At 46.8% G+C, this 20,436-nt stretch overlaps 1 long non-coding RNA gene across 1 annotated transcript; it reads right to left on the bottom strand.

The window, feature by feature from the left end:
- Positions 1-8,631: 8,631 nt before the first annotated feature.
- LOC122470316 lies at positions 8,632-16,372 on the bottom strand. Its single transcript, XR_006293888.1, has 2 exons — positions 16,256-16,372; positions 8,632-9,048 (listed from the first exon to the last, which is right to left on the bottom strand). It is a non-coding gene; the product is annotated as an uncharacterized LOC122470316 (long non-coding RNA).
- Between the last annotated feature and the right edge of the window lie 4,064 nt (positions 16,373-20,436).

Genomic DNA, 20,436 nt, shown 5'->3' with positions numbered 1-20,436 from the left:
TGTTTTTTGGTTTTTTTTCCCCTCTCTCTCTTCTCTAAAATGCAGGTAAATGATCATAACCAACTCCTCGGTAACATCCAATGATGCCATGCACATAAAAGGCCTGGCCGAGGGCTTAGAATATGGCCCACGTGCAGTTAACCTAGTTCCCTTCCCTCTACACCTTATGAAGCCCCATCTCCCACTCTTGTTTAGTAATGGGTTACTTGAGATTTGAAGGGAAGGGGTGGGATGGGAACCTCCCAGGATCTCCCTGTTCTGGTCTCTGGCCCTGATGCCATCCATGCATGAGAATTGGGCACATCTGATCACTGCTCAGCCTCAAGAGAAGGATAGATGGACAGACTACGAATATGTTACACTTCACTCATGCCAAGGGTTGACCCTACTCTGCACTGCCTGCTTCTTTGACATACCCATATGCAAGGAATTAAGAAAAAACCAAACAGAATGGGCAGGAAAAAGCAACAGCCAGAGGCCAAAGTGAACAAGGAAAGTGTGGCAAATTGTTCCCCAGCTCACCTACGAGGGACTGAATTGGCATATCAAAGCCACTCGGGCTCCTAAAGCACAAATACTGAGGCGAGCTGGGGTCCAGTAGCCCAGGAGCCTTATTGCATCATCCACTCAGATATGAAGGGCATAAAGGGCCCACCCTCTCACAGTTTGGGACCAATCAATGTCTCACCTGTTCCAGCCCTCGGAATAATCGGTGTTCAGCAGGATTAACAGCAAGTGCACACTGTGCATAAATCACAGGAGATAAAATACCTTATCAGGGTCCCTTAGTTGCTGATGAGAGGCAACGAAGGGTATTCGGAATCCCTGCTGTGCCGCTCTTGGTCATCTTTCCGAAATTCCCAAATTTGCTGGCCAACACCTCTGTCCACAACCGATTTCTGGAAAAGTGAGGGACCTGGTTGCATCACCTATGATATTAGAGTAAATAAAAGCAATCAAGATTATGTTCATGGAGCCAGTGGATAAAACACTTGCACTCAGATCCTGGGGAATCCTGGATATATGCCAAGGTTCCATTTCATTTGTAAAATTTGCTGATTTGTTCGTTCACTTAAAGATTTCTAGAACCGGGCACTGTGCTAGGCACCTGATATACCAAGATTCATCCACGTAGTCAACAAACACTTGAGTGCCTGTTATTTGTCGGGCACTGTTCTAGGTATCAGAGACACGGTGCTAAACAAAACAGTCTCTATCCTCAGTGACAAGTGAACCATAGAAATGCATGGAAAGTTGATGGTGACACACTGGTGGCATTTAGTGCTGTGAAAAGAAATAAAGCAGGTAGGAGAGGAGGGCTTAATGGAGGAGGTTCTCTCGGACAGTGATTACGGGGGACCTCTCTGAGGTGGGGACATTTGAGCAGGGACCACAAGGAAGTAAGGGAGCAAGCCACGTATATACCCAGGGGAAGAGCTTTCCTGGCAGAGGGGAGATGATTCAAAAGTCCCAGGGAGAGAACAGCTTGGCATGTTCGAGAAGAAGCAAAGAGGCAAATGGAGCTGGAGTGAACAAGGGGGAGGGTGGTACAGGTGAAATTAGAGAGAAAGGGCCAGACAGCCAAGGACTCTGGGTTTTTTCTAAGTGTGAAGGGAAGCCAGCAGGCCTGCAGGCTTGTGGTAGAGGAGTGGCATGTGGTTGTTTACATTGTTATAAAGGATCATTGGCTGCTTCGTGGCAGGTCCCCTGTTGGACGGCAGTCTGGCAACATGGATCCAGTCAGGTGCCGTCACGCGGAACAGGTGGGAGAAGGTGGCGGTTTAGCTAGAGTGATTGGGGGCAAGGGGTGAGCAGCGGTCAGATTTGGGAGATATTTAAAGAATGACGGTAAGATTCAGTCCCTGCTCTCAAGGAATTCACAGGAAAATCAAGAGAGAATGAAAGCCACTATAACGTAATGGGAAACAGGCAATAAGGGAAAGACAGGCTGGGTTAAGCAGCACCTTCAGGGGGGTTGGGGAAGGCGTTGGAGAAGGTGACATTTGAGCCGTGTTTGGAGAAGTGAAATTCCACCAGCTGTAAAAGGAAGGTCATTCCAGGCAGGGGGAACAGCTTACGTGAAGCCTTGGGAGCATGAGGCTGCACGGTGTGTTTTGGAATCATTTGGCGGGTGGGGGGGAGGGTGGGGGACGAGGAAGATAGCCCAGAAAAGTGGTTGGAACAAGACTGGGAAGGAATTTGAATGTGACATCATTCAGGAGCAAGTCCTTTATTCTATCAACAGTAGAGAGGCCTGGAAGGTTTTACAAGTAGGTACCAGACACAGGCAGAACTGTGTTCTGATGCATTATGGAGTAGACTGGAAGGACATTAGGAAATGCGGTTCATTCGTTTCACAAAAATGAGCAAGTGCCCACCATGTACACTATGCATCAGGAAGTGAGCAGTAAACAAATGACCATCCTGCCTTTCTTTATGGATTTTAGGTCTGGTGGGGAGGTAATAAGAACTAAATGTAGCGGGGCGCCTGGGTGGCTCAGTCGGTTGAGCATCCAACTTCAGCTCAGGTCATGATCTCACAGTTTGTGGGTTCGAGCCCCACATCGGGCTGTGTACTGACAGCTCAGAGCCTGGAGCCTGCTTTGGGTTCTGTCTGTCTGTCTGTCTGTCTCTCTCTCTCTCTCTCTGCCATTCCCTGCTCACACTCTGTCTCTCTCTCAAATAAACATAAAAATAAAAGAGGACTAAATGTAGAGGCTGGGACAGATTCAGGAAATATTTCAGAAGTACCATCATAAAGACAGGGAAAGTTCTGCATGTGGAAAATGAGAATGGCTTGCCTTTCTGATTGTGAGATATAATGGGAATATAGTTACTGCAAAGGATCCTGCCATGTAGAAATAATTTTTAAATAATCCATATGGATTATATATATACATATATACCCTTTATAGCTTTAAGAGCATTTCCACATAAAATTTCTCACTTGCCCTTAAGTGTTTTACAGATTGTAATTATTAAATAATTATATGTTGTAATATCATTTGACTCTATAACCCTTGGCCAAAGTTCTGCAAAAGGATAGCTGTTTTGGAGCACTGGAAAAACATCCTAGCATATGAGGGCAGTTAAATAGGGATAATACGTTCGAGACCACGGCACCAGTCTAGAGAGAAAAGTGTGTGTGTAGCTGTCTGTATGTCTTAATTTCTAAGAGAATCCATTCAGAAGGAGTCAGGCAGGGTGAAAGGCAAAATTCTTTTCTTTTTTTAGTTTTTTAACGTTTATTTATTTCTGAGAGAGCACGAGGAGGGAGGGGCAGAGAGAGAGGGAGACACAGAATCTGAAGCAGTCTCTAGGCTCTGAGCTGTCAGCACAGAGCCCAATGTGGGGCTCGAATTCACAAACTGTGAGATCATGACCTGAGCTCAAGTCGGTTGCTTAACCGACTGAGCCACCCAGGCGCCCCAGGGCAAAATTCTTAAAAATGTACCTGGGTCTCTCATTTAACACCTGTCACTCTGATAACGTCATGTCCCTGTAGCAAACTCCTCTAAAAAAACTGTACTTTCCTGACCAGGACGGTGTGTCATATTTAGAGTCTAGAAAAAGGCTGTGGAGCCTTTGCACAGTGGTGCTTAAATTAATTCTCCATGACGTTTCCCGTCTAGCTCACTCCTTTCTGCTGTTTTCAGAATCAGATTCCGCACTTAATCTCTCCCTTGTTTTCAGATGACAAAATCTCTCTGTTAGGTTTCAGAAAGCTGGGATTACAAAATGTTCTTATGGCTTTAAGTCCTCTGTGGTGATTGGAGAACTCAGGAAAGGATTGGATGAGATTTTGGTTTTTGGGTTTTTTTTTTTTTTTTTTTTTTTTTTTTGGTGGGGAAGGGGCAGTCAGTGGACTGAATAGGGGATTCCTTTCTGGAAATCTGCCTTTGGACCCAAATGTTCATCACTTAAGAGGATTCCAAGATTTTTAAAATAAAATGAAAAGAGATGTGGGTTACAGGCATATATGCATGTGCCAAAACCGCACTGTGCATGGAAGACTGCTCCGTGTACACATTATAACTCAATAAAAAGATAAATCAGACAAGCAAGACAGGCAGAGCAAAAATAATACTGACAAATAGAACCAAATACTGGTCTGTCTTAGGGATGTGAGTTATGATTTTTCAAAATAATAGCAGCTAAACTCAGTCAGTAAGAGCCTCTGACGTGAGGCCAAGGTTGTCACGAGCTGATTCCTATGTAGGCCATTTGCTCGCCACGGTTTTGTGGGGGCAGTTGGTACCACTCATCCTACTAGCAAGTTCTGTATTTGTTTCCTGGTTTCAAGGGCAAAAGAGAGAGAAAGTATAGAGCAGGGAAATTCGGTCCCCTATGGATGACTGGTGAGGAGTTACCATCTTTTTTGTTATTATTATTGAAGTACAGTTACACCCTATGTTACAGTAGTTTCAGGTGTACGACGTAGGGATTTGACAACTCTATACGTTATGCAGGGCTCATCACCCGTGTAGCTGCCATCTGTCACCAGACAATGTCATTACAGTACCATTGTACTGTATTCCCTGTGCTGTGACTTAATTCATTCCACAACTGGTTACCATCTTCTTCTAAGAACAGCATATCGGATCTCCAAATGTTAGAACATATCATCACCATCAGTCTCATTCAGAATGCTCCTCGCTTTCCTTCTTTTTTTTTTTAATGTTTGAGAGAGAGAGAGAGAGAGAGAGAGAGAGTGAGCAAGCGCGAGTTGGGGAGGGAGACACAGAATGTGAAACAGGCTCCAGCCTCTGAGCTGTCAGCACAGAGCCTGACGCGGGGCTCGAACCCACAGACCGTTGGATCATGACCTGAGCTGAAGTCGGACGCTCAACCGACTGAGCCACCCAGGCGCCCCTCACTTTCCTTCCTTAATCCAGAGCAGTTCTTAGCCTCTCTGAGATCTTGATTGGATGCAGGAGTGATCACTCCGCACTCCCACCCTCAATGCCTTACTCCTTTAATACAATACCACACACCCCTATACTCCATTGGTGGAGATATATACCATCAGTATACAACACACTGGAAGTTACCATTACATCCATGCAGTTTCCATTAGCTGAAATGCAACCCGTGTTCGGGTGACCTAACAACACTCCAGCCACATGGCCTCCTTTATTATCTGTCTCTCCCACTAGACTGTATGTTCCATGAAAGCAGAGACAGGCCTGATTTCGTCACTCCGGGATATCCAGCACTTAGCACAGGAACTGCCTGCCACATTACAGGTGTTCACCTAATACTTAGTGAAGGAGTAACAAATCAAAAGAAGCAAAGCATTGCTGTTTTTATAGAGATGAGTCTCCTGTGCTTGGACTCAGCGGAGGGGGTGGAATGGAATTGAAAGATGATTCTGCATGGTTTGGTTTTCCCTTTCAGACAGATCATTTCTGTTGTTCGTATATAGAACCTGGGTCCTGAGTGACCAGCCAGCACAAAAGTACGTGTGACCTTTAAGGACCCGGCATGTTTTTGCCACAGGCAGGAGGGTTCTATGTTTTAATTGCCTGGAGGTTTCATCCAAAATCAGAGTCGGCCAACAGTGCAGTCTGTGAGCAGGGCGGTTACATCTGTGGCACTTGGAATTGTTCCCGGTCCCACACCGAGCAGACCTCCCCGGACCGCAAGGTTGGAAACAATGTGGGTTCAGCAAAGAAAGCTCACCTTGCTGCGGGGAATGGCCGGGCTACTCATAAAATTACCTGAAGTAAGACCCTCTCAACAGACATAAGTATGAGCAGAGGGATGGGAGGCACTGGGAGCTCACAGATGGAACTATTTACCAACTCATGTGGAAGTATTTCGGTATTTTAACAATTGAAAGGCACCACCAGCACCCATCAGCTGATTTCTGGTCCTGAGCATCAGCAGAACCATCCCTACCGCAGGATGTCTGAGAAGCCGCCTGCCTTCTCGGAAGCTGCCGTTTCCCAGTTTGCAGATGAGATGTACAGGCAACATCTTTGCCCGGACATCTAAACATTGCGGTTCTGGCCGGCAGGACCTTGACGGGAGGCCCCTCGCCTTACAGAGTTCTGAGATAATTTTCCTTTAGCGAGGCTGACATCACTGACCTAAAGGTGGGTTCTAGGCAACTGCCCTCTCTGGAGAACAATCATTCCTGCTGGTAAATGAGTCACTGGGAGAGAGAGAAATTGAGACACCTTATGAAGCAGAGCTCTGCTCCCCCAGAACTGACACAGCCCCGTCCTGTCCCCGGGCTCTATGTGTAACCCAGCAACAAAGATGTATACCGGGACCAGGCTGGATGAGGAAGGTCTGGAGCTAAAACCCCAAAGACGCTCAGCCTTTAATGGAGAAGGGCTTTTAGAAAAGATCTGGCAAATTCTCTGCCCTTTCAACTTCACTTTCTGTTCTCTTTTTATCTGCTTTCAGCATTTCCAATTAATCTTGGAATGAGAGCCCGAGGCAAGAAGCCAGTGGTGCCTGAGGAATGCTAAAGAGCAAACCGATCCAGGGAAACAAATGCCAGCAAGGGACCCCACAGCAAAGAGACAGACACTGTGAGCATCTCTCCCGTTACCATGAGGCTTGCGAGGCGTGTGCGCGGGTCTCCGCATTGGCACCATCTGCCAATTCCTCAGGAGGACAGAACAAACCAGCGAGGCATGAAGATTAGATTATGTAACGCTTGAGGATTGCTGTTTTCAAAGAGGAAACAAATGGAACGAATTGATTTGCTTGTCAGAGTCATGTCACTAAAGGAGACCCGTTCCCTCCTCCTCTGAGAGGACCTCATTAAAGAGGGACACGATTTCACAGATTCAGACCATGTGAGACCACAATTGACTCCATTCATAAGAGCAAGTCTAATTTCCAGAGTTGCACTGATAAATCCCACTCTGCTTGCCTGAAAAATGACTATTCGGCTACCTCCTAGGTACCAACATGGCAAGGAATTTAACTGTTGCCAGTGGCCAGCCACAAGATTCAGAACCTTTGAGCTTTGCCTGAACTGAACTCACTTGCTTCTGGGGGAGCAGTACCTAATTTTGAGACCGGTGGGGTCGTGTTTACTATTCAGAGCTCTAGACAGGTGCTTTGATAGAGTGGGGATGTGTTCTTAAAAATACACGCGTCAGTAACATTGTATGGTGACAGATGGTAAAACTCCACTCATCTTGGAGAGCACTGAGTAATGTATAGAATTGTTGAATCACTATGCGGTTGCACCTAAAACTAATATAACATTGCATATCAACTATACTTTGATAATAATTTCTTTTAAATACATGCATCGAGAAGGAAAATTCATTGCATGTCTAGGATTCTTTTGTCATGGCTGGGCTTCTCTCAAAATGCCCAGCACAATACTTTTTTATAGTATGGTCAGTAGAAGAATGAATGAATGAATGAATGACCCTGAACTTACTGCCATAGGTGCCATTCCCAGAGGTTTCATTTTCTTTTTTTTTTTTTAATTTTTTTTAACGTTTTATTTATTTTTGAGACAGAGAGAGACAGAGCATGAACAGGGGAGGGGCAGAGAGAGAGGGAGACACAGAATCTGAAACAGGCTCCAGGCTCTGAGCTATCAGCACAGACCCCAACGTGGGGCTCGAACTCACGGACCGCGAGATCGTGACCTGAGCTGAAGTCGGACGCTCAACCGACCGAGCCACCTAGGCGCCCCTCATTTTCTTACTAAAATATTTAAACGTCTTACTAAAAGATTTAAACGTCAAGTCTTCACTCAACAAGGAAATGAAGTCTTCTATAACAGGTATTTTCCAATTGCCCCTTCGGGTCCACTTTTCTACCCATCCTACATCAACTCACTCCTTAGTCCTCTTAGCTTCCAGCCAATGGGAGGCAGCAGCAGAGGCGTGGAGGGCAGAAGGAGGGTGAGGTCAAAGTATTTATTCCCCCAGTTCCCTCCCTGCCAGATCACCACGGGTTGGTTGTTCTATTGATAATAGCTCACCACCGCTCCTTGTCAAGGTGGCCCTCTCTTCCTGGGTTCTGTCATTTCTCCCTCCTTTGAACTTCCAGATCTAGAGATGATAAAGACTGGGGCACCTGGGTGGCTCAGTGGGTTAAGCGTCCGACTCTTGGTATTGGCTTCAGGTCATGATCTCTTGGTTTGGTCTCGTGGGTTTGAGCCCTGTGTCGGTGCGGAGCCCGCTTGGGATTCTCTGTCTCCCTCTCTCTCTGCCCTCCCCCACGCGTGCCATCTCTGTCTCTGTCAAAATAAGTAAACAAATTTTTAAAAAAATGACAAAGACCCCAGCTATTACGAGCCTCTTGGATCCTGCACTATTCTTATGGTTTCCCTACACCTTACCAACCCTTGCATATAGTGTCTCTATTAAATCCTCCCCTAATTATCTATTTTGAGTGTGCCATCTGTTTCTTATGCAGACCCTGACTGATACACGTACCACATGTGTCAGCCTGTTCTAGGCCCTGCACCGCAGTGTTTTTAAAAAGTAGCAAAATTAATAATACGATATGCTACTACTTTGTACTTATTCTCAATGTTCACCTTCTCACAAGGCTATAATAACAACTTAAAGATAAAACCTAATTCCTCTTTACAACATAATTGTGCAGTAGAGTTTGTATGAGCTAAATATAATTCGGAGAACAAGCTTTTTCGTGTCATCAAAATTCATGTTAACAACTATAAAGGGAGAACTGCAGAACTGATGCCCTTGAGATTTAACAGAAAACATATTCCAGTATTGAAATCAATCACACAGATGTTCAAAAGCCTACTAGGTGGCCAGAAAGGTGCTGATCTTAGTGAGAAACAACACAGACGTGGGCTCTCACTTCGTGCAATTTGTTCTTGTTTTACACGCTAAACATACTCCTAAAAAGTTGAATACCAATTGTGTTTCCATAAATCAAAAAATAGTTGTATGATCATGGTGAGCGTATTCTTCAAATAATAATTTGGTAAAATAATCACCCTTTGATCTTTTGAACTGATTTTTTGTCCATCCAGAGTACTTCAAAAGAAATTTATCTTTGGTCTGTAGGGAAGATTGGTCTCCTTCCGTGCTCCTGGAATAGGAAAAATTGTGGAATAGAATTTAGAGGAAAGATAAGGGAAGTACCATTTATAGACCACATATAGAATGCCAGGCAGTTTGCATCTGTTAGCATATTTAATCCTGGAGGTATATACGTATTCCATTGTTCCCTTATTTGCTACTTCTAAAAAAAAAAAAATTAGAATGGCAGGTATGAATTCAAAATCCATTTTTTTTTTTAACAAGAAATCAAAGCAAAAACATTCAATGCAGGACTCTAAAGATCATATTACTCCTCAGCTTCGCTGGCTTCCCACTGCTTAGGATCAAGTCCAAAATTCTTTACACTGTCACTGCTCCCGCCTCAGTTCTCTCCACCAGCCAGGCTTCTTCCCACTTGAAGGCCTTTGACCTCTGTTCCCACATCTGTCTGCAACCTCTTCTTCTCCCTTCTTTTCCAGGCTAACTCATACTCATCCCTCTGGTTTCTGCTCCGTTTACACTTCCCAGGGAATTTTGTCCCCCCAGCTGGGCCTATGTCACTGCATCCCTAGTGCCGAACACCAGAGAAGGGCTGAACGCTCATTTGTGCCCCGTCGCAACGAATGGGGAAGGGTTGCCCAGCGGGGCTGCCCAGCCTCATGGGGGCCAGATCTACCATTTCCCTAGGAGGGGGTTGCCTTCGCCCCAGGGGCCTGCCAAAGCCTCCCTCAAAAACGGAAAGGCCAAAAGAACCTCCTTTGAGGTTCAAGAAGGTCTTAGCTTTCTCTCTCCCCATCAAGCGGACCTACAGTCGCTCCAGGACCCTCTAGCTGAGGTGAGAACAAAACAGCCCCACTTACCCCAACAGGGTCATGACCTTCCTCCCGCCTCACAACTGCCCACTTGTATCAGCCACGTGATGCAGAAGCTGCGCATGCGCCGGAGAAGTGTTCCTCACGGGATCTCTCTTCCCTAGCCCAGATGTTGGGGCATTTCAACCTGGCCCGCTTGAGGGCTGGCAGAATTAGGAGTGGGGTTTGCGAGGTCACTTGGGAGGCCAAGGTGGGGTTGGGTTGCATTGAGCATAGCCCAGTAGCAGGCACTGGGCTAAAATATCTCATTGAATACTCCCAATGCCTTGGTGTAGTGTAGGGATTGCTATGTCCGTTTTACAGACGGAGAAACTGAAGCTCGTGTGGCAAAAACCAGGGACTTGTCTCATGACGATCCTCGGATTTGAACTCCATTTTCTGTCTCCCAGACACCAAGTCTTCTTATGTCCTTGATCATCCTTCAACAGTAAAGGGAGGGATGCCCTCTCTCCTTCCCTGTTGAACCTCAGGGATTCATGTCCTGGCTGTGTGACTTTGGGCAAGTCATGTCACCGCTGAGCCTCAGTTGCGTCATCTGTAAGATGACAGTATTGCCCTCTGGCCATTACTTACGAAAATTAACTTTTTTTAAGGTTATTTATTTATGTTGAGAGAGTGCACACAACAGCAAGGGAGGGGCAGAGGGAGAGAGAGAGGGGGGGAGAGAGAGAGAGAGAGAGAGAGAGAGAGAGAGAGAGAGAGACTCCCAAGCAGACTCCGAGCTGTCAGCACAGAGCCCGACATGGGCTTTAACTCACAAACCTGGGGATCGTGACCTGAGCCGAAGTCAAGAGTCCAGCGCTTAACTGACTGAGCCACCTGGGTGCCCTGAAAATTAACTTTTCTAGAAAAAAATTTGGTCATGCCTACCAGATGCCAGGTACTGCACTAGGTAGGCCTGGGGTGTACCAAAGCAGAAGAGATCATGTCATGAAAAGATAGTGTATAATAGGAGATGCTAATAAATTCCAAAGCCCATCAAGAATATATACAGGAGGTTACATAATGGCAAGTGTCATGAAAAAAAATTGAGCAGGGAAAGGGAATAAGGAATGTATTGCATGGGCACAGGTTTAAGTAGAATGGTCAGGGAAGGCCTCATGAGCAGTTGGCATTTGAGCCGAGACCTGAGGAGCTGAGGGAGGAAGACCTGCCAGAGATTATTCTAGAAACCTGGGAGAGTTTGGACCCATCTCCCATTAAGAACAGATGAGATCTAAAAATGGGCCTGGCATCCCCATTGAAGCTTGCAGTTCTGTGGGCTTCCCTCATTGGAAGGTGGGAAGCTCTACTGTGGGTTTCTCACAGCTGGTCCTGGGGAAGTGGAAACAGCCTGTTACAGGTATAGGGATTCACAGTCAACAAGCCTCTTCCTTGCATCTCCAGAGAAGCAGGTGTTTCTATCAGTTGACTCAAGAAGGGTCTGCCATGCCCTTGGAAATTTCTACCTTCTGCTCCATTGAAACCAAAAAGAAGCAGGAAGACAGGATTAGGACCTGTGCTGACATTTTTCTGGAATGTCCTATCTCAGCCAGGTTCCCAAATACATGTTGAGGCTCATTCACACAAAGGCATCTGCTCAGAACCCCTAACAGATACGAGAGTGCTGGCACACACCGCTCCCAGGCTTGAACACTTTGCACGGAAAAGTCGAGTCTGGGAGAAAAATATCAAGCCAGGCCTTGGGCAGCTCTCCTTTTAGCAAGTATTCTGAAAAGAATCCTCAGGAGCCAGGCTGAAGGGATAGAGCCCTAGGACTGTCCAAACTGGGAGGCCACTGAGTCCAATAGACCGAGGCCCAGAGAGGTGAAGTTAGCTGCCCAAGCTCACCCAGCAAGTCCAAGAAAATCTCAGTGAACTCATGCAGTCAACAAAAACGTTTTGAGCACTATATATGCACCAGGCACTGTTCCTGACACTAGGTGTGAGGCAGCGATCAAAACAGACAACAATTCCTACCCTCTGCAATGGACATTCTGATAGAAGGAGAGAGACGATGAAAGGATAAACTAGTCATACATGTAGTATGTTAGATAATGGAACTGTCATGGAGAAAAAACATGAGCAGAGAAACAAGGAATGTATTGCACGGGCTCAGTTTTTTTTAAATTTTTTTTCTTAATGTTTATTCATTTTTGAGAGACGGAGAGAGACAGAGCATGAGTCGGGGAGGGGCAGAGAGAAAGGGAGACACAGAATCTGAAGCAGGTTCCAGGCTCCGAGCCGTCAGCACAGAGCCCGACGCGGGGCTCGAACCCACAGGCTGTGAGATCATGACCTGAGCTGAAGTCAGATGCTCAACCGACTGAGCTACCCAAGCGCCCCTGGGCTCAGTTTTAAGTAGAATGGTTAGGGAAGGCCTCACAAGAAGTTGGCATTTAAGCAAAGACCTGAAGGGGCGCCTGGGTGGCTCAGTCGGTTAAGCGGCCGACTTTGGCTCAGGTCATGATCTCGCGGTCTGTGAATTCGAGCCCCGCATCGGGCTCTGTGCTGACAGCTCAGAGCCTGGAGCCTGTTTCGGATTCTGTGTGTCTCTCTCTCTCTGACCCTCCCCCGTTCATGCTCTGTCTCTCTCTGTCTCAAAAATAAATAAACATTAAAAAAATAAATTAAAAAAAAAAAAAAGGCCTGAAGGAGGTGAGGGAGGGAGACACGCTGGTCTCTGGGGGAAGAGCCTCCCAAAAGGAGGAAAGGGATTGGTGGCCCCAAGGCAGGAACATACCTAGTGTGTTCCTAGGAGCAGCAAAGAGGCTTCTGGAGTGAAGTAAGCATGAGAGAGGGTAGGAAGTCAGAGGAAGCAGGATCCAGATGGTGTCTTAGCTTTGTAGGCCACTAGGAGGACTTTAGCTTTTACTCCGGATGAAAAACCACTGGAGAGTTTGGGGCAGAGAAATGACACGATCTGACCCAGTAAAAAAGCCTAGAGCTGCTGCTCTTCATTCATTCACTCAGCCATGTCCTAGGTGCCAGGCACTCTGCTGGTGACAAGCCGGACAGCCCCAGAGTGAGCCACGGGGCACTTGCGTGTGCATTTTGTGCTGACTGGAGAGTCCAGAGCAAAGAGAAAGGAGGCTCAGCTGGTGGCCTTCCCCCCACCACTTGCCTTCCCCACCTGGCCCTGCAGCCTGGGCAGAGGGGCCCCAGGTAGCTGCAAGGCTCCATGCTCCAGAGGCTGCTAGAACCTGTAGGTTATAAATAGCATCTCCTGCACTGCGAATCGAGCTGCTCTGAGTGAGTCAGAAGCTTGGAGCCACAGCCCCTCAAACTGCAACATCACTCCCTAACCCCACCACCCCACCCCCGGCTCCCTCACTGGCCTCTTCGTCAAGGCCAGGCCTCTGCTTCTCACCAGGATCCCCTCTGACCCTGTCACTCCCCACTTACCCCAGGTTGTACCTCCTGGAGCACTAGGAAGCCCACTGGTTCCTTAGTTCCGAGGGGCAGGATCGCATGATGTTGAAACACCCAAGATCTGGAGCCCACATGGATTTCAGGCCCAGCGCTCTCTTTTCTGACTGTGTGACCTTAGGCAAGTCACTTTCCCCTTGGGTGCCCCATTTTCGTCATTCATAGTAATAACAGTATTATGATAAAAATAGGATATTATGGTAGTATGATGATGCTAATCATGACAGTACTTAGTATGGGGATTCACCAAGATACCCCACCTAGAGCGCTTCGCCCAGAAGCTGGCATACAGTAGCTGTTCAGTGAATGGAATGATAGTCCCTGTGCTCAACTAGATTGGAATCCAGAGAAAGGTAACGATAAGTAAGAAAATGGCAGCTTCAGTCATTCTGCGGCGTATCTACCATGTGTTTGAAGTCCGGTTCCTGACTTATGTTGCAGGATCCCTCATACTCGTAACCGAGCACATTGCACCATCTCCATCTTACGGAGGAAGGAACTGAGACTCAGAGAGAGAGCTGTGTGACTGTCCAAGCTGCACGGTGCCGATGCCAGGTGAGGCGGAATCTGGTGTCAGCAGAAAGGCATAGCCTGGTGAGGGCCGGGGCGGGGGGTGTGGTGGGTGCAGGTGGCCACGTGTTCCTAGCCCACCCCATATCTGCATACCACTGTTGGGGGGGGGGGGGAGCAGGCAGGTGGGGGTGCAAAACATCTCTGCTTCCTCTGACATCCCTTCCGCTTTCCTGAGCTGAGAAGCTCTCTGCCACCCCACCCCCCAAAGCTTAGACTAGCTCTCCTCTGGGTGATATTGAGTGAAACTCTCTCTACTAACAGCTTCGCCAAAGATCTGTCTGTTTAATAATTTTTATATGTCACCCACATTGTTTAAAGAGGAAGGTGATAGTGGGGCACCTGGATGGCTCAGTCAGTTAAGCGTGTGGCTCTTGATTTCAGCTCAGGTCACGATCCCATGATTCGTGAGATTGAGCCCCCGTGTCGGCAGGGCTGTTAGTGCAGAGCCTCCTTGGGATTCTCTCTCTCCCTCTCTCTCTCTGCCCCTCCTTTGCTCTCTCTCTCTCTCTTTCAAAATAAGTAAATAAACTTAAAAAAAAAAAAAGATGAAGGGGATAGTGATGATTTGGCTTCATTGACACCCCCACTTTGATCCTACAGGATTGTATCTGGTCACCCTCCCCCCCCCCCCAGCAAATCCCAGGTTCCAGAGACATCCCTGTAAGTCCCTTCTTCCTCCATGCTGAAAGCCTTGTAAAGTAGTAGAAAGGGCATGCATTTGGGAGTCAGACAAATCTGGGCTCCCTTCTGGCTCTGTCATTCCCTGCTGTGTGAGCTCAAGCAAGTCACTTTACCTCTCTGAGCCTCATTCACTTATCCATTCATTCAGCAAATGCATACCCAGCAACGTCAACCATGGACCAGGCTCTGCTGTGGCTCCTGGTGCTGGAGCCGTGGATGAGAGAGAACCTCTGTCTTCATGGGGGCTTTCGTTCTGGCCGAGTAGAGGAGAGACATAAGCAAACGATTTCAGAAGTGATGTGTGAATGAAGACAATGAAACCAGGCAATGCACTCATAACTGAGGTGGGGGCGAGGGTGAGCTCTCTCTCTATCATCAGATAAGGTGGTCTGGGAAGAGGTGATGGTGATTCTTCTGAATAATGAGAAGGAGCTGGCTGGGAGACCTCAAGGCAGAGGGGAGAGGAGGCATATGGGCCTCAGGAAGGGAGTGGGTTTTGTGTCGGAGCCGGCATGGTGGGAGTGAAGTGAGCCAGGGGGACAGGGCGAGGAGATGAGGTCAGAGAGGTAGGCAGGGGCTAGATCACAGGGCGCCTAATGACGAGCATCCCAAGTTTGTGCACTTGTGCGCATTTGGTGAGATGATGCATCATCTACACAGGGCCTGGCATACAGTGGGTGCTCGATACGCAGTAACTGTTATGATTCTGAGCCTTCCTTGTCTTCCTCCACCGCCCAGGGACCCTTGTGTCCCTCCCCTGCCTCTCAACCCCCTTGACCCCACCGGCTCTCCCTGGTCCCAGGAAAAGGACAAGGACACTGGCAAGCATCATAGCAGGAAGGAGAAAGTAGTCCCCACCCTCCCTCACCCCTTCCCCCTCCAAACCCTCCCACTGCAGCCCAGTGATTTTCCTGCCTCTCACAGGCGATTTTATTAAACATCTCGAAAAAATATTCTCTCACTCCCTCTCTCTTTATTTATAAAAATCAACTTAACACCCTGCTCCTTTGTTCTATTTGGAAACTGGAACAGCCTGGTTTATATTTAGCCAAAATCCTGCTCCTTTCCCCACAGACTCCAGCACAGCCCAAAGAGCTAGAGGGGCTAAGGAAGGAGAAGAGGGGAGGCTGGGGGAGGAAAGGGTGCCGCAAAGGACAGAAGGGTCCCCCAGAGGCCCGGGGCTCGGCTAAGTCCAAAGGACCCGGAAGGGTAAGATCTGAAGAGTCCTTTCCAGGATTTGGGGTGCCCCAAGTCCAGGCTTGCCCACTCTCTAGTCCCATCCAGATGTCCCCAGAAGAAGAAAGGGGAGATAGAATAGAGAGAAGAGAAACCCCCAACCCCAATCTGGAACCAGGCTTGGAAAGGCAGTCAGTACAAGGCAGTCATTAGGGGTGTGAGTCCTGGTTCAAAGCCAAACTCTCCTCTGCCCCTCACTAGCTGCCTGCTCCTGGGGAAATTAACGCGTTCATTAGAGTGTGTGTGACACATACTATGTGCTTGATAAATGATAGTTATTGTTATTAATCACTGTCGGCTCAAGGAAACTGTTCATCTCCTCAAACTTCAAGGCTCCGCTCAAAAGCCGCTTCCTCCATGAAGCCTTCCCAGATTAAAACCTATCTGGTCAGCTAAGAGCAGTGGGCTAGACACTGGGGCTATGGAGAGGAATGAGCAGGAACATATGGGGCCTCCAATGTGATCAGAAATGGACAGAGAACATACCAGGTTCCAGAAGAGACTTTAGCTCCACTTGGGCAAGGCCAATTCTCCTTTGTTCTCTGCTGTATCTGTAGAGCTAAAGACAGCACCTGGCACATGGAAAGACAGCATCAAATAGTGGTTAAGAGGGCGCCTGGGTGGCGCAGTCGGTTAAGCGTCCGACTTCAGCCAGGTCACGATCTCGCGGTCTGTGAGTTCGAGCCCCACGTCGGGCTCTGGGCTGATGACTCAGAGCCTGGAGCCTGTTTCCGATTCTGTGTCTCCCTCTCTCTCTGCCCCTCACCCGTTCATGCTCTGTATTTCTCTGTCCCAAAAATAAATAAACGTTGAAAAAAAAAATTAAAAAAAAAAATAGTGGTTAAGAATATATCTGGGTAGGGGCGCCTGGGTGGCTCAGTCAATCAAGCATCCGGCTCTTGATTTTGACTCAGGTCATGATCTCACAGTTCATGGGTTCAAACCTCACCTAGGGCTCTGAGCGGACAGTGCAGAGCCTGCTTGGGATTCTCTCTCTCTCTCTCTCTCTCTCTCTCTCTCTCTCTGCCCCTCCCATGCTCACCCTATCAAAATAAATAAATGAACTTAAAAAATATATATATCTGGGTAAAGAAATTGTGCTATGTCCATACAATGAAATACTATTCCTCCATAAAAAGGAATAAAGTACTTAACACATGCTATAGTGTTAATCAACCTCAAAAACGTTATGCTAAGTGAAAGAAGCCAGATGTGTAAGGTCACATACTGCACAACTCCATTTATATGAAGTGTCCAGAATAGGTAAATCCATAGAGAAAGAATGCAAATTGATGGCTGCCAGGAGCTGTGAGGGAGAATGGGAAGTAACTTCTTAATGGGGTGCAAGGTCTCCTTTTGGGGTGATAAAAGGTGTTTTTGGAACTGGATAGAGGTGGTGGCTGTGCAATGCCACTGAATTGTTCACTTTTAAAATGGTTAATTCTGGGGCGCCTGGGTGGCTCAGTTCGTTAAGTGTCCGACTCTTGGTTTTGGCTCAGGGCTCAGATCATGATCTCATGGTTCGTGAGATCGAGCCCCTCATCGGGCTCTGCGCTGACAGCACAGAGCCTGCTTAGGATTCTCTCTCTCTCTCTCTCTCTCTCTCTCTCGCCCCCCCCCCCGCCACCCAGCTCAGAATAAATAAATGAACTTAAAAAATAAAAATGGTTAATTGTATGTTATATGAATCTTACCCCAATTTTCTTTTTAAAAGGACATATATGGGTCCACTTCATGGTCATGTCAATTGATGTGAGAAAACATTTGATAAAATTGACACCTATTCATGATTTAAAAACAAAAACAAACTGGGGTGTCTGGGTGGCTCAGTCGGCTAAGTGTCCCACTCTTGACTTCCGCTCAGGTCATGATCTCATGGTTCATGAGATCAAGCCCTGCATCAGGCTCTGCTCTGTCAGCATGGAACCTGCTTGGGATTCCCTCTCCCTCTCTCTCTACCTCTCCTGTGCTTGCGCTCATGCTCTCTCTCTGTAATAACAATAGTAATATCAATAACTATCATTCATCATTTATCTCTCTGTCTCTCTAAATAACTAAACATTTAAAAAATAAAAACAAAACCAAATGTGAGCGGGGTCAAAATAAAGAGGACTTCTTCAACCTGTTGAAGGGATTTTTCAAAACACCTGAAGCTGGGGGGCCTGGCTGGCTCAGGCTGTCCAGCGTGCAATCTTGATCTCAGGGTCAAGCCCCATGAAGGGCCCCTTGAAGAGATTACTTTTAAAAAAAATTGTTTTAATCTTTAAAACCTACAGCTAACATATGCTGAAAGTCTGAACGCTGTCAGCCCTAAGACTGGGAACGAGGCAAAAATATCTGCTCTCACCACTTCTCTGCAACGTTGGACTGGAGGTCCTTAGCCAGGACAAGAAGGGAAGAAAAAAATGGGGGAAAGGATGAAGTTAAATTGTGTTTATTTGCAGATGACATGATTATGCATGTAGAATATCCTAGGAATTCACAAAAGAAAGAAATCTCTTGGAACTAATCACGTTATTTAGCAAGATGAAAGGATACAGGATCAATATATAAAAAGGCATTTCTCTATACTAGCAATGAATAATTGGGAGGTGAAATGTATGAAAACATTTCTAATAGTATCAAAAAAATAAAATATTTAGGGATGTGGTTCGTAAAACACGTGCAAGATTTGTACACCAAAAACTACAAAATCTTATGGAAATACATGAAAGACATAAATAAATGAAGAGATATACCATGTTCATGTATAAAATGTCCCTTCTCCCCATACTGAGGCTACAGAGTCAGTGCCATCCTAATCAAAATTTCAGCAGGTGCTTAGGGGCACCTGGGTGGCTCACCCTTGATTTCAGCTCAGGTCATGACCTCATGGTTCATTCATGGGATTGAGTTCCGAAGCATCAGGCTCTGTGCTGACAGCAAGCAGCCCGCTTGGAATTCTCTCTCTCTCCCTCTCTCTGCCCTTCCCCTGCCTGCCCTTGCTCTCTTTCTCTCTTTCTCTCTCTCTCTCAAAATAAATAAATAAACATTTTTTTTAAAAGAAGGGAACATACTGGGGCACCTGGGTTGCTCAGTCCATTAAGCACTCTGCACTAGGCGTGGAGCCTGCTTAAGAGTCTCCCTTTCCCTCTGCCCCTCCTCCCTCCCTCTCTCTCAAAAAAACAAAACAAACAAAACAAAATGAAACAAAAACAAGAGGCACCTGGATGGCTCAGTTGGTTAAGCCTCAGACTCTTAATTTAGGTCATGATCTCATGGTTTGTGAGTTTGAGCCATACACCAGGCTCTGCACTGACAGCATGGAGCCTGCTTGGGATTCTCTCTCTCCTCTTTCTCTGCCCCCTCCCTGTCTCTCTCTCTCAAAAATAAATAAATAAACTTAAAAAACAAAAAAGGGAACATACTGTATCATTTCATTTATATGAAGTGACACAAAGCAGTGACACAAAGTGACACAAATAGTGACACAAAGCAGATCCGGGATTGCCTCGAACAGGGCCCAGGAGGAATGACTGCAAAGGGGCATGGGAAAATTTGCGGGAAGAAAAATGTTCTAGAACTTCATTATTGTTTTTTTATCACATGTAAATTATATCCCAATAAAATTGATTTTAATTTTTAATATTTATTTATTTTTGAGAGAGAGAGAGAGAGACAGAATGTGAGCTAGGGGAGGGGCAGAGGGAGAGGGAGACACAGAATCCGAAGCGGGCTCCAGGCTCCGAGCTGCCAGCACAGAGCCCGATGTGGGGCTCGAACTCACAGACCGTGAGATCATGACCTGAGTCGAAGTCGGACGCTTAACAGACTGAGCCACCCAGGCGCCCCTAAAATAAGGCCACTTGGGTTGAATTCCTGGTTTTGCTACTTACTAGCTGCATAATCTTGGGCACATTGTTTCATTTTTCTGTGCCTCTATTTCCCCAACAGAGAAGTGACAACAGTAATAACAATACTTCCCTCATAGGATTTTTTTGTTTTGTTTTGTTTTTGTTGGTTGGTTTTTTGTTTCATTTCATTTGTTTTGTTAGATAAGCTCATGGGACTTTTGAAAGGATTAAATGAGCAAATGTATTATGAACTGTGGTAGCCAGCCTCTAAGAAGGCATCGGAGGATTCCTGCCCGCTCGGAGTCCCCTCCACAGCAAATAGGCTGACCTGTGTAACAAATGGGATATTGTCAAAATGATGGTCTGTGGTTTTGGAGACTAGGTCAGAAAACGCATTGAGCCTGCTGCTCTTGGATCACTCTTTCTAGGGGAAGCCAGCCACCAGGTCATGAGGCTTTTCACGCAGCCCTGTGGAGAGGTCTGGATGGCAAGGAACAAAGGGCGCCTGCCAACAGCCAGCGCCAGCTTGCCAGCCATGGAGGTGAGCCAGCTGGACCCTTCCGATGACTGGCTAACAGCTTGACCGCAACCTCAGGGGAGACTGGGAGTCAAAACCACCCCCGCTGAGCTGCTCCCAATTCTTGGCCCACAGAAACTGTGCAAGGTAGTAAGTGTTTATAAGGTTTTTAAAGCCACTGAGTTTTGGGGGGAATTTTTATGCACCGGTGAACAACGGATATAAGCAGTAATAAGAGCTGACGTTTTTGAGCATTTATCCACATGACCTAGTACAACCACTAGTAGGTGAGAAACAGAATCGCTTCCATTCGTCTG

Source organism: Prionailurus bengalensis, chromosome D3 (assembly GCF_016509475.1).
Source record: "Prionailurus bengalensis isolate Pbe53 chromosome D3, Fcat_Pben_1.1_paternal_pri, whole genome shotgun sequence".
NCBI lineage: Eukaryota > Metazoa > Chordata > Mammalia > Carnivora > Felidae > Prionailurus > Prionailurus bengalensis.
Note: the sequence above shows the minus strand (reverse complement) of the source record. Positions and strands in the feature narration are given on the sequence as shown.